Here is a 13,000-nt window from a genome sequence, read left to right as displayed (position 1 = left end):
TACAGTGATGATTTTTGAAAAGTTGGCTTGGAGTTAATGTGTCTCTTAATGGATTAATGACTTGTTTGAATTTGATGTTTAAGTTGTGAGTTTTTAGTAAATTTAGTTTAGGCTTAAAAATTATCTTGCTTGATTACTTGGACAAAGAAATGTGGAATTATGATAGATTTATTTTCCTACGAATGTTAGATATTTATGTGAAGTTAAATCCCTAGTTGGGCTATTTAACATCTAGAAAATTTTTACTTTGGTCTTTGAATATGGAATTGAATGTGGCACTAATGGAATTTTTTTATGAGAATGACGCTTGATTCAACTTCATGTTGTCAAACGATATGGCATTGATCCGATTATGCTAAATTAATAAATAAGTTTTTGATGGAAATACTTATTATTTTGTGTGGGGAAATTTACGCCATCACTTTTTAAATGTAGAGAAAGATTCAAAGAATGATAATCCTGCTAAGTAAAAATATATTTGACGAAGCGGATGATACAACTGTTTTGATCATTTTTCAAGCGAATCTTGTGACGAATGTGAGACATTGAGTGTTAGACGATTTTGGTGCTACTAAGCATGTTTGTGCTAACAAATTAATTTTGTGTTCTACACCCAAGTTGAAGAAGAATAATTTATATATATTGGTGATTCAAGAACTAATCAAGTTCTTAAAATGCAAAAGTTCTTCTTAAAATAAATATTGAAAAATGCTAGTATTTGTACTTACTTTTCTCATTTCATGTGTATTATATAAACGATGCAATTTATACACGGTTTAGGAGATCTCTTGTTAAAATTTATTTATTTCTTATCCAACTCCTAATAAAGATATTACTTTCCTTTTAAAAAAATGTTGATGATGACATAGTATGAGCAACTTTATACAATTATTTTGGTGAAACTATATTATTAGCTTGTTATTTATAAGATTAGATATCTTATGAGAAATTTATAATATTTTTTATGAGTTATAAAAATATTATCTCCCTATCTTAAAATTTTTGAAAATGTGGGGGTTACATTCTCTTACTAGAGTTAGGGGTGGGCATGGTACGGTATATACCGATTACTATACTGAATCCGAAATTTTTTATATCGTGGTTTTGGTATTATGGTATTTGGTATGCATTTTAAAAAAAATTGGTGTTCGGTACGATATTCAGAATTTATAGAAAATATACCGAAATACCGAATACCATATCGAAGTGTATAGTTACATATACAATTCAATATATTAGGATTAAAATACTAACAACTATAGAATCTAGTATTAGTACAAAGTTAATTGTTTAGATGTTGAAATTTTGACTAATTAAACTTGATTGAAATGCCCTTTTTGTCTAATTGATTTACAAAGGAGATTGCTTGAGCTTTCTTTTGAATATTTTTACATGTGTAAGGTGTTAGCACGATATTATTGAGACATTTCTTAAATAGCTAAAGTCATAATTCTCTATTATATGAATATATATAAGTCGAAATCGAACAAATTATGGTTGCCGATTTACCGTACCGTAAAATACCGAAACCGAACTTCAAAATACCGAACCACACCAAATTAATTTGGTACGATAATGATATAGTACTTTTAAAAATTGAAAATTGAAAACCGAAATTACCATACTGAAGTTTCTAATACTGTACTATACTGTACCATGCCCACCCCTGGCTAGAGTTATGTTGAGAGAATTTTTCAAAAAGAGATAAATTTTATTTGGTCTTGTTATTCATAATATTTTTGAAAAAGTTTTGGAAATAAGCTATTAATGATGAGATCAATTCTAATTTTGAAAATTAATTATTTAAGAAGTACCATGAATCAAGGTATTAAATAGATTTTCGTTGTATTAGAGAGATACAGTGATGATACCTGAATTTTTTATTCAACTGAGACAAAGTCCACTAGAAATTATGTGTTCACCTTTGTGGGGGTGTAATAATATAAAAGTCAGCCAAGTAGCTCACAACGAAATATGAGTTTGTGGTTTGGAGTTGGTTGATAATGAGACTAAGATACTTCTTTGTGAGTATTAAGGTTAAGATGAAATCAACGTGCCTATATAATGTGGTTGCCAAGCAGCGTTAGCTTTAGTGAATAAATAAATTTTCTATAGCAATAAAACATATCCGTTTGAGACATAAAGTGATAAAACAACGTTGTTGTGAGATTGTTACATCTTGGAAATTTCGTGACGTTTGCCTTATGAGTGAACCAATGCAGGCCTAAAGTGGAAATGAGTCCCTCATAAGGTTAGGAAGGGTATTTGATAATGTCAAGTGTATATCTTAAAGTTTCGAAGTTATATGAAGCGGTGGAAGTAAGTTTATTGGAGAAATTGGAGTTGGAGTCGTGTTTGGGAAGATTATGTAGCATTTGATGTTATGCATTGCTTAGCATTACCTTGAGGGGAAGCTATAGGGCCCCTTAGATGGTTAATGAAGTTTTATACAAGTGCCAAGAAGGTTCATAAGGATTGGAGGTCAAACAAATCGAAAAGAACGCGATTTCGCGAAACCGAAGAAGTTGGGGCAGGATGCGGTCGCATACTGAGTATGCTGAGTTGCATACTGGCTGCAAACTCCCCATTTTGGTCGAGCTTACTGCCCAACATCACCCCCAGTGGCGGAGGGAGTATGCGGCCGCATACTCAGTATGTTAGGCCGCATACTCACCGCAAATTGGAGGGGTGCGATTTTTGCCACCTTTTTAAATCTCCAAAGACCTCATTTCCATTCCAACTTCCCACACTTATTTCCCCACACTTCTAGAGGCTTCTTAAGAGTTCTTGAAGGTTCCCTATCACTCCACACCTTTCCATATCATCAAGAGAGAAGATCAACATCAAAACCCAAAGAGAATCCATGAAAGGTGGTTGTTCTTGTTTCTCTTCAAAGTTGTGATAAACTTGGCCTTGAAAAGAGTTGGGGAAGGTGAAGTTCTTCTATAGTAAGGTATGATCTTCCTATTATTTACATGATTGAGTTGATATAAAGGTTTAGTAACTCTTGGAAAGGAAAAGAATTAAAGTGGAGAAGTCATAAATGTTGAAGTGAAGAAGATGACTATGAGATGAACTTTAAAAAAGGGATTTGGATAAATTTGAGATTTGCAGGGAATGTAACTTCTTGAATATAGTATTTTGAACGTTATTATTGTTGTTTGTGAGTTGATTTGTAATTTGGTGGAAGTTGACAAAATAGGGGAAATGCTGCCCAAATTTCGTTAGCTCGTTAATTGTACTAGTTTGAACTTAAGAGTGTCTTTGAGACTTAACCTTAGTGTGAATCCTCTTGAATGTAGATTTTGCGGACTTTGGATGAGATCGTTAAGTAATTAAGAAGACGTAAAGGTATGTAAGTCTAACCCTTCTTTCTAAAGGCATGATTTCCTCGTCATGATCCCATCTATGATGTTCATAAGTGTTATATCCCGTATTTTTTTTACGTCGGATTATTTGTAAGCTGAGGTGGGGCCCACACATCGAGATTTTTTTTTGGACATCTGAAAAGTCATATGAATCACATATGTGAAGTTAAACACAACTCAAGAAGGACCCTTGGGCCAAATCAAAGTGGAAGTCCTCCAAACGAATATTTTTAAGAAAACGTTTTCGGGTGATCTGACTTGTAGGGGCAAAAACGGTATTATAAGTTTGGAATTTGGAAAAATATCAAGAAATAGAAGTTGTAGATAACTGAATTAGCTTTCCAACCATAGGTTGTGGGTTCCCAGGTGACATCGGTACAAGGAGATATGGACGTTTTAAGGTCGAAAGGTCAGTGGGATAGGCCCAACTCGGGATCAACCGAGTTGGCCCAAAAAAATGAGAAAAAAAATTAGGCCCAAAAGAGGGGTGGCCGGCCATACAATGGCCCAAGCCCATGGATTCTAATTAATTTCCATGTGATAATTAAATAAAAGGGGTCATTTAGTTGTCTTGAAACATATAGAAGTTTCAAGAACATTAGAAGAGGAGAAAAACAAAACAAATGAAGAGCAAAGGAGACATGGCATACGACCATGCTCTCCAATTTTTGTCCCTTTGAAATCTTCTCCCAAAAATTATTTTCTTGTGGTATTCCTACTAATTCAAGGGTCCTTTACAACTTGGTGTAATTATTTTGGAAGAAAGAACACTTGTTTCTTCAAGTTGACAACTTGGTCAAGTGAAGAAGATTGTAGAAAAAGGTAAGAATTAATCCCTTTTTATTATGTTATGAAGGTTGGTTTATGTTGTAGTATGTAGAAATGAGTAGAATTTATGGAAATATGGAAGTTTACAAAGTGGGTGTGCATATATGTAAGTGGACATATATGTATATTGTTGTATAAATAATATGAGTTGAATTTTATGTTGTATTCTAGTTGTGGTTATGGTGAAATTTATATTGGAAATGGAAGAAAATGGTTCAAGTTGGCATGGAAAATTATTGGAAATAGTTATAGGAAATTATATGATTTTAATGAAGTTTTTATGTAATTATAGAAGTGGAGTTTTAAATGTGAATTATTATGTTAGTTGGTGAATTTGGAAGGATAATAGTCCATATTGGCATGAAAGAGTGGTTGTTAAGTGGTTATGAGAAGTTTTGTGATTTTATGGTAGATTTATGTAATTATGAAAATGAAATTATTAAGGTGCAAATTATGATTATGGTTGATGAAATTGGAAGATGGAAATATGTTAGGAATATGTAGATTGAAGATTAGAAGTTTTGGATGGATTATGGTTTTGGTGGAAAGTTTGTATATTTTGTATATCTTGTGAATATTTGGTAGAAATGATATGAAATGCTTCCGAATTATATTGTAATGATCTTGATTAGTAATGAATGTAAAAACATTGAGATTGGTTTTGGAAATGTGAAGTTGGAATGAAAGCTATTGCATTATGTTGGAAAGAAGACTAGTTGTGTTATATTGTGTTTTGTAGTCATGGTTGTTGTCATTGTGTTGATAGTTTGGCCGAGTTGAATTCCCGGATTGTTGTTGATAAAAAATTGGCTAAGTTGAATTTTGGGGATGGTGTATTTATAGGGGAGATGCTGCCCAAATTTTTGTAGACAAGTATTGGTTAAGATTGAAATCTTAAAGCCTTACAATTAACATTTGGTAATTGTGACCAAATTGTAGATTTTGGCGAACTTGAAACTTGATTTTGGAGACGTGTATGAAGCGGAAAAGGTATGTAAGGCTTCACCCTTCCTTCTATGGCATGTCTTAAACATAATAAGTTGGGTACGAGCCTCGGGGACAACTCTATTTCCCGGAATCCGCACTTAAAGTTTTCCCTTTTTCATTCAGTAGAATTGAATTAGAAATTGTGTAAAATATTGGAGAAACTTCCTAAACATCTAGAACTGGCATAAATATGACCCGACTACCTTAAAACCCTCACAAGTGACGTCATGAAATATAATGTACGTAAATTTGGTACGCCGCCTCATTTGACCCGAGGTGGGCCCATTGTTCCCGGATTTTCCCTATTGCTCCGTTTGACTTATTTTGGAGTAGAATCCAAAGGAAACTTTTGATCCTCGTTCCGATTATCAAACGATAAGTACTGTACCATTCTAATGGAAATATGTATATGTTTATAAAATATGTACATGATACACGTATATGTATATGATAAAAGATCCAGAGCGCTATAGTCGCTGATATACGTACATGATACCAGTATATGTATATGATAAAAGATTCAGAGCGCTATAGACGCTGATATATGTACATGATGTATGCATATGTATACGGGGAAGATGGGAATAAGGGCAGAGCGTTATACACGCATATCCACATGATCAGTTGGCATTACATGACATGATATCGTCCCGGACGCGGGATGCCCGGACGCGGGATGTGTATTTATGGCTAAATGGATCGGCTGCCGACGCCTCGGCAATATGACATGTTCTATTTTTATATATATATGAACAAGAAAAGATTTTCAACGGAAAGCTAAGCTATGATATGATACGCTATGATACGCTATGCCATGATATGATACGCTACGACAAGCTATGCTATGATATGATAAGCTATGCTATGATATGACAAGTTACGCTATGGCATGATACACTATGACACACTATACTATGACATTGACATGATATAACACGACACGACATGCTGTAGTAAGACATGACATTACACGATATAATATGCCATGATAAGACACGATAGGATACGACCTGATATGCCACGATAGGATACGACCCGATATGCCACGATAGGATACGATAGGGCACGATACGACAAGATACGACATAATATAAGTTCTATTTTCTACGTTCATGGAGGGGAAACGTTTTTAAAAGGGAAAGACAAGCCATGCATGATAGCCGCCCAAAAAAGGGGCCTTCCTATGTACAGGTTACTTTCTTGCCTCGTTATATGTCCTGTGACTCCATGATATTATTAATCGCACTCTATGTTATTGCTTGCATTGTCTTCCATGCCTTACATACTCGGTACACTATTCGTACTGACGTCCCTTCTTGTGGACGCTGCGTTTCATGCCGCGCAGGTCAGCAGACAGGTGGACTTGATCCTTAGGAGCTCTACCAGCGGTACTCTACAGTGCTCCAGTTGTTCCGGAGCCTCACTTCCGCGGTACTATTTTGTGTATGTATATTCGGGCACGGCAGTACCCGGCCCTTTCTATGTATAAGTGTACTATGTCTAGAGGCTCGTAGACAGATATGCCCAGTCAGTCAAGTACAGTTAGATATATGGTGTGTTGGCATTTTAATGTTGTTGTATAAAGTGATAACGAAGTTTACTAGTCTATGTTCATAATGATGCTGCTAATGTTAATGTTAAAAAAAAAAATATGGCACAGTTCCTACGGCCCGCTGAGAAGTAAAGGTAAAACGATAGATAAGGGGTGCTCGGTACAAGTATCGGGTACTCGTCACGGCCCCTAGTCGGGTCGTGACAATAAGGTCCTACTTCCTAGAGAATGTTAGAAGCTCATGACTATCAAGATTCTTAAGATATTATTGATAAAAGATCTTCATAGTGATGATGATGATGATGGCTATAGTAATTCCAAAATAGAAATTGGGGCCTTACCGACTCAATGTCGCCCCGATAGAGTTATAATGTTTCTTGTGGATATTCATGTATGTCATATGTGTAATAGCTATTTTATGATACCGAGCTTATATAGCCGGGTATGATATCTATTGCGCGCATACCTCTGTAGTTAGGTACGGATATTACCGAGCCTTACTATGGTCGGGTACGGATAATACCGAGTCTATTTGGCTGGGTACGGTATTATATAGATATGTATATGGATATATGGGATGTTTCCTTGAGAGAAAGGTTAAGTAAGCATGACAAATGTCTCAAAAGGTATGAATGGTTCTTTTATCTAATGTTATTCTTCATGCTCTACCATGTTATTGTTCATGCCTTACATACTCAGTACATTGTTCGTACTGACGCCCTTTTATTTGTGGACGTTGTGTTCACGCTCGCAGGTAGACAGGGAGACAAACTTGACCCTTAGGCTGCTTCCTCAGAGATTGCTTAGAAGATCTCCATTTGATCCGGAGTTGTGATAACGTCCAAATCCACTCTATTAATTAGAATGAGCACGGTCGTATGCAAATATAATTTACCCAACTATGAGTCGGGGCCGATCTCACAGGGAACAATATACTAGGAGATTCAGAAAGTAAGGAACTTTCACTTACTAAGCTAAGCCAAACGATAGATAATATTTTGGTTTTTGGAGAAAATTATAAATAATGCGGAAATGTGAACTAACCTAGAAAGCAAGTAAAATGATCAATGGCCACAAGAATGGATACAAAAGAAACTACGCTCAAGTAACGATCCAATGTATTTCATGATTTACAAATAATGGTGAGTTTATATTACTTAGCCTCGGATAATGACTCTAAATTATCTTTTTCCGAAGACTAACTAGACTATCTAATTGAATATCCCTAAAGCAATTAGGAGCATTAAGAACACCCGAATATGGCTACAAGTAATGTCGCTTATCCCTAGGTCGATTTCCATTAGATGAGGGTTAACGCCCCAAATTCTTGTTAATTATTATTTCCCAATCCCGAGTTTGCCTCTTCCGAGTTTAAACCAAAATAAATGGGCGATTCCTAGGGTTAGCAATTCCCTTAACAAATATTAAAGAACAAGAATAATTAAAACAACATCAACTCACTTCATTAGGAATAAAAATCATTCAATACATAAGCAAAACAAGAGTTTCAATCCAATCCAAACTTTAACAATGTATACTTCCATAAACAAGGTTCAAGTATAGAAATGAAATACTACACACATAAATATTCAATAAATAGCAAGAGATGAAGAAATAGGTAAAGAATTTGTCATTGGATGCCTCCAAATCTTCTCTTCCAAAGTGTGAGAATGAAATCTAGCTCTCCAAGACTTGTGTTGAAATGCCAAAGATGATACATAATTTCACCAAGTCTTGCTTTTATAGTTGCCTAATTTTTCCAAGTCCAAAAAATGACAAAATATGCCCAGATTTCAGTTTTTGCAGTTCTGCCCGTTTTTGCAAATCTGCCCCTTTTTGCAAAACTGTCCAGTTTTGACAGTTTTGCAAATCTGTCCAATTTGGCCTCTTTTTAACTTTATTTTCACTTGGTTTCTTCCGATCACTTCTAAATCACATAAAACCTGTAACATAGATGTAAATTATATTAAATGCACTATTTTCTCAATCAAACATAGCAAAAATATAAGATTAAAGAAGAGATAAGTTGGTAAAATACCATCTTATCAAACCCCCAAACTTAAACTATTGCTTGTCCTCAAGCAATTCAAAACATACAATCTCCTTCTAAGGAATCGACTCAATAGTGCACCAACATCATACCAAGTCAAAAAGTCTACTTTAAGCACAAAAACATAACTTTGATTGGTACCAACAATTAATTCAAAATATATGAATCACCAACTTCTTCTCAAAAACTTCATTTTCATTTCAAGTGCTCAAACACCAAGTTAATCAAAGTAGCAATCAAGTCATGATACTAAAGCTTTAAAATTTGCCTCATTATCACAAAACGACTTTCTTTTGTTCATTCCTCTCAATTGGAAAATGAAACAAAATCACAACTTAAATTCTCATGTGCCCTCACACTCGAGAGAATCCCATGCTTATAAAATGCAATTCAAAACAAAAATGGGATATCAAATGGAAAGAATTAACTCTCTCTCTCTCTCTCACACACAAAGATGTTCAAAAGCACACAAGTAGTATCATAAGCTTGCCCTTCATGTATTTCTCCACTAATATAGACACACTTGGTTCAAAATCAATTAGGACTTAAAGGGTTGTAATGTAGGCTTTTGGTTAAGGTAGGGACATAATTTGGAAATAGTGGCTCAAAACCTCCCTAAGCACTACAATTTTCAACTATCAAAGCACACTTCCTTTCAAACTTTTCCACCATTTTCTTCATTTTTCATTTCATCAACTAGTCTTCCCTTTATTCACAACTCTTTATTATTCCTTCCTTTTTTTTTTTTCAAAATAACAAGGAAGTTTCCAATTTTTTTAATTACTACTTCATTTTTTTCTTTTCCCTTAAAGTAACTCCTACATCACAACTTTTTCCAACTATCACCCCCAAACTTAGGCTTTTAGCCTACGTTTGCACTTTCAACGCACTTAAGGAGGTAGGGTACCAAAAGATGGATCAATGAAGAACAAAAAGGTTAAAGCTTGTAACATGGTTGCCAAAGAAAAGGTTAAAGGCTCAAAAGGGGTTGACTAGGGAAAATATGCAAGGGTAGGAAATTTAAGGCAAAAACGATCCAAAGAAGGCCTAACATCATTTTTCAAACCAAGTGTAACCTACAATTTCGCCTTGAAACACATTCCGGGCAAGTTCTAGACCACACGTAATGTAAAAGAACTCACAAAAACCTCACCACACATGACACATGATAATCCAAGTAGAATATGTATCCAAAACCCAATTGAAACAAATGAACTCAAAGAAAGTTACTTATAGCCTAAAGAGACTAATTAGTGAAAGTAAGCTAAAAATTGAGTCTAAAATTCACAACAAGAATTATTACTTTAATCTTTTTTTCTTTTTAAAAAATCAAGAATTCATATGCTAAGGTTTAACTAAGTTGGTACCAAGCAAGCCAAAATTGGTCAAAGAGCAAAAATCACATCCCAACACCATTCCTACAACTAAAGTACCAAAAAACTAAAGAAGCTAGTAATTAAAAAAAAATCATACTAATATAAATGTCATAAAAAAAATTACCAAAATAAAATCAATCTACCAAATTGTCATCCATCATATGACATATCACACCCCATCACAAAAATATCTATCAAAATGGTCTCACCCCCCAACTAAAGATGTTGCATTGTCCTCAATGTAACTAAACAATGAAAGCCAGAGTTAGAAGGGACTCCCTGGAAAAAAAAATGATGTTGTGAAGCAGGAATGTAAGGGCGAGGAGTCTGTGTACTTGGCAGCAGCTAGCTCTAGCATATACTCATTATTCAACTCTTCCATGAATTGTTTCAGATGAACTAGGGACATTTAATATAAGAAAATTGAAGATACCAATTGATTCTCATCCCTGCAAAAAGGAGTACCAATCTTAACAAGTTCAACATTACAATCAATGGTACCAAATTAGCAATGACAGTTGAAGATATCCATGTAGCATTCCATTCTCATTTTTTTTTTAATTTTTTATCCAACTCAAGCAATTTATAAACCAACAGCCCAAAAGAACAATTCTAGCCATTTTTGCTTGAGCATTACCATGAAAGTACATAAAATATCCAACCATGGAAATATGCATTCGGAAAAAGAAAATTACAGTCGAACTCACTTCCTCTTCCATTTACACATTATGCCATATTTGAACAGACTCAGCAAAACTTCCTCTCGTACCCGAACCACACATCAAAATTGACTCCTACACATCTCTTAAAGTCGCTTGGTTACTCAGACTTCACCAGCGAAGTAATTTCTCTCTCAGACAATTCATTGAACAAGTTGTGGGCATCACTTTAACCAAGTTCTTTGCAAGCATAAAATGATTGAATTACCCTCCCAAAAATTGAGAATTATAGTTCTATCCTATCTTCATCTCAATCAAACAACAACAACACCAGAACTTCGCACAATTTGTGCCCAAACTCAGCACTAAAACAGCCGCAGAGAAAGAAAAGAAAACAGTTTTTATTAAAAGAAAAAAAAAATAGAGAAGCAGCGAGGAAGAGGGAGAGAAGAGGAGAGAAGAAGAGAGAGGAGAGCATTTACCTGGCGCTGGGGGTCGAAGGCGACAGTGATGGCGTGGAGGTGCTTTGGATACTAGGTGTGTGTGTTCTGGTGTTTTAGAGGAGAAATAGAAGGCACAAGTTTTGTGGGGTTTGTTTTAAAAGAAAAGAGCTGCTACATGTTCACTTACTAGACTTAAAAATAAGAACAAACCACCTGAAGAGTTTTGTGCATTTTACTTTTGCACTTAGTAGCCACTCTAACGACCTAAGTCCAAAACTGGACAAACCTACTGGCAGTGCCCCCCATTTTTTTTTTTATGCAACTTACTACTCCTTTATCCTTGCAAATGAAGTCCAAAAATTATGAAACTTGGTAGAATGACTAAAAATAATAAGATAAACTATTCTAAAAAATAAAATTTCAAAAATGACTTAAAATTTTGAAAACGATGGGTTGCCTCCCACCAAGCGCTTAAGTTAACGTCGCGGCACGACGGTTACCTTTACCACTTTTCCCTCCACTTGGAGGATATGAATTTTCGCCCCAATTTTGAATCAAGATTATGATAACGCTCATGGGGCGGTGGTAGAAAAGCAAAGAGGCCAACTCTCGGGTGTCGCATTTTGCACTTCTTGGCCCATAAGTGAGGCATGCCATTTTGTCTTCTTGGCATAGCAAACTTCAAAATAAAAACGCTTTGATCTTCATCTCCAAAATTCTCCATAGGCTCGGTTAGTTCAACTTCCATATCACCCACCAAGCACAACGTTGAAAAATGGTTAGAATAAGGTCTAACACGCTCAAATTCCAAACTTGCATGACTTTTGACATCCTCACCCAAAAATGAACTGGGGTCTTCAAAAACTATTTTATGAACTTTTTTATGCAACTCTAGTATCATTTCTTCAACTTCGGCATCATTCACTATTTTTGGGTTAGTTGGTTGGCAATTCACCATTAGCTCATGAAAATTAATCTTGACCTCTTCTTCATTGGAAACCAACTCAAAACCACAATCCGTGGCCTTTTGATATTGGGCATCACATACCTCAATCTTTGCATTCAATTCGGCCTCCAATTTCCGGATAGCAATTTCAAGTAGCTCCACTTCTTGACTTTGCTCAACATGCATTTTTAGATATTCTTCCATCATCCGTGAAAAGCCTTCACGGTGATCCCCATAGACTTCAAGTTGTTGAGCTTGATTCATTAGCCAATCTTGGCTTACAATATCCATTTTGTCAAGTTTTTCTTCATGGTGAGAATCGTCCAAAGCCTGTAAAAATCCTAACATGGTGAAGTCCATGTTTTGGATAGTTTCATCATCTCATTGAACTACTTCCCACCATTTGGCCACAATTTTCTCATATTTTTCATTTCTCCCCATAATGCCACTCAACATTTCCTCAATTTCCTCTTTTTGAGTATTGGAGATTTCTTCTTTATGACTTGGCTCATTTTCTTCAAGTTGAACCACTTCTTCAATTTCACAACTCTTGTTGTGGTCACAAGAATTTTCGGGCTCATCTTGTAAATTTGAAATCTCCTTTTTGACTACTTCATTTTGAGAAATAGGCACATCCATGTAAATTGAATTTTTTTCATCCTCAAGTGATTTGTTCATTTCCAAAATGGATTGCCCGATGAGTTCTCACTCCTCCTCCCTTTCCAGGTCAAAGTATGCTTGGAGCAATTCCATGACACCTTCATATCCGGTACTTTGCCCTTTGTTTGCCA

The 13,000-nt window shown here is 35.3% G+C and overlaps 1 protein-coding gene and 1 long non-coding RNA gene across 2 annotated transcripts in view; one reads left to right on the top strand and one right to left on the bottom strand.

Moving 5' to 3' along the window:
- Window positions 1-11,408, bottom strand: part of LOC132645557 (probable E3 ubiquitin-protein ligase RHB1A) — a 33,982-nt gene extending 22,574 nt beyond the window's left edge. The window contains exon 1 of the mRNA XM_060362592.1: window positions 11,303-11,408. The gene's annotated coding sequence lies outside the window, so the exon portion shown is untranslated. The remainder of the gene's footprint in view (window positions 1-11,302) is intronic.
- LOC132599987 (uncharacterized) lies at window positions 3,976-6,816 on the top strand. Its single transcript, XR_009567092.1, has 3 exons — window positions 3,976-4,190; window positions 5,136-5,186; window positions 6,529-6,816. It is a non-coding gene; the product is annotated as an uncharacterized LOC132599987 (long non-coding RNA).
- Window positions 11,409-13,000: the final 1,592 nt, after the last annotated feature.

Source organism: Lycium barbarum, chromosome 6, assembly GCF_019175385.1.
Source record: "Lycium barbarum isolate Lr01 chromosome 6, ASM1917538v2, whole genome shotgun sequence".
Lineage (NCBI taxonomy): Eukaryota > Viridiplantae > Streptophyta > Magnoliopsida > Solanales > Solanaceae > Lycium > Lycium barbarum.
The sequence above is the reverse complement of the archived record's forward strand: the minus strand, read 5'-3'. Positions and strand labels throughout refer to the sequence as shown.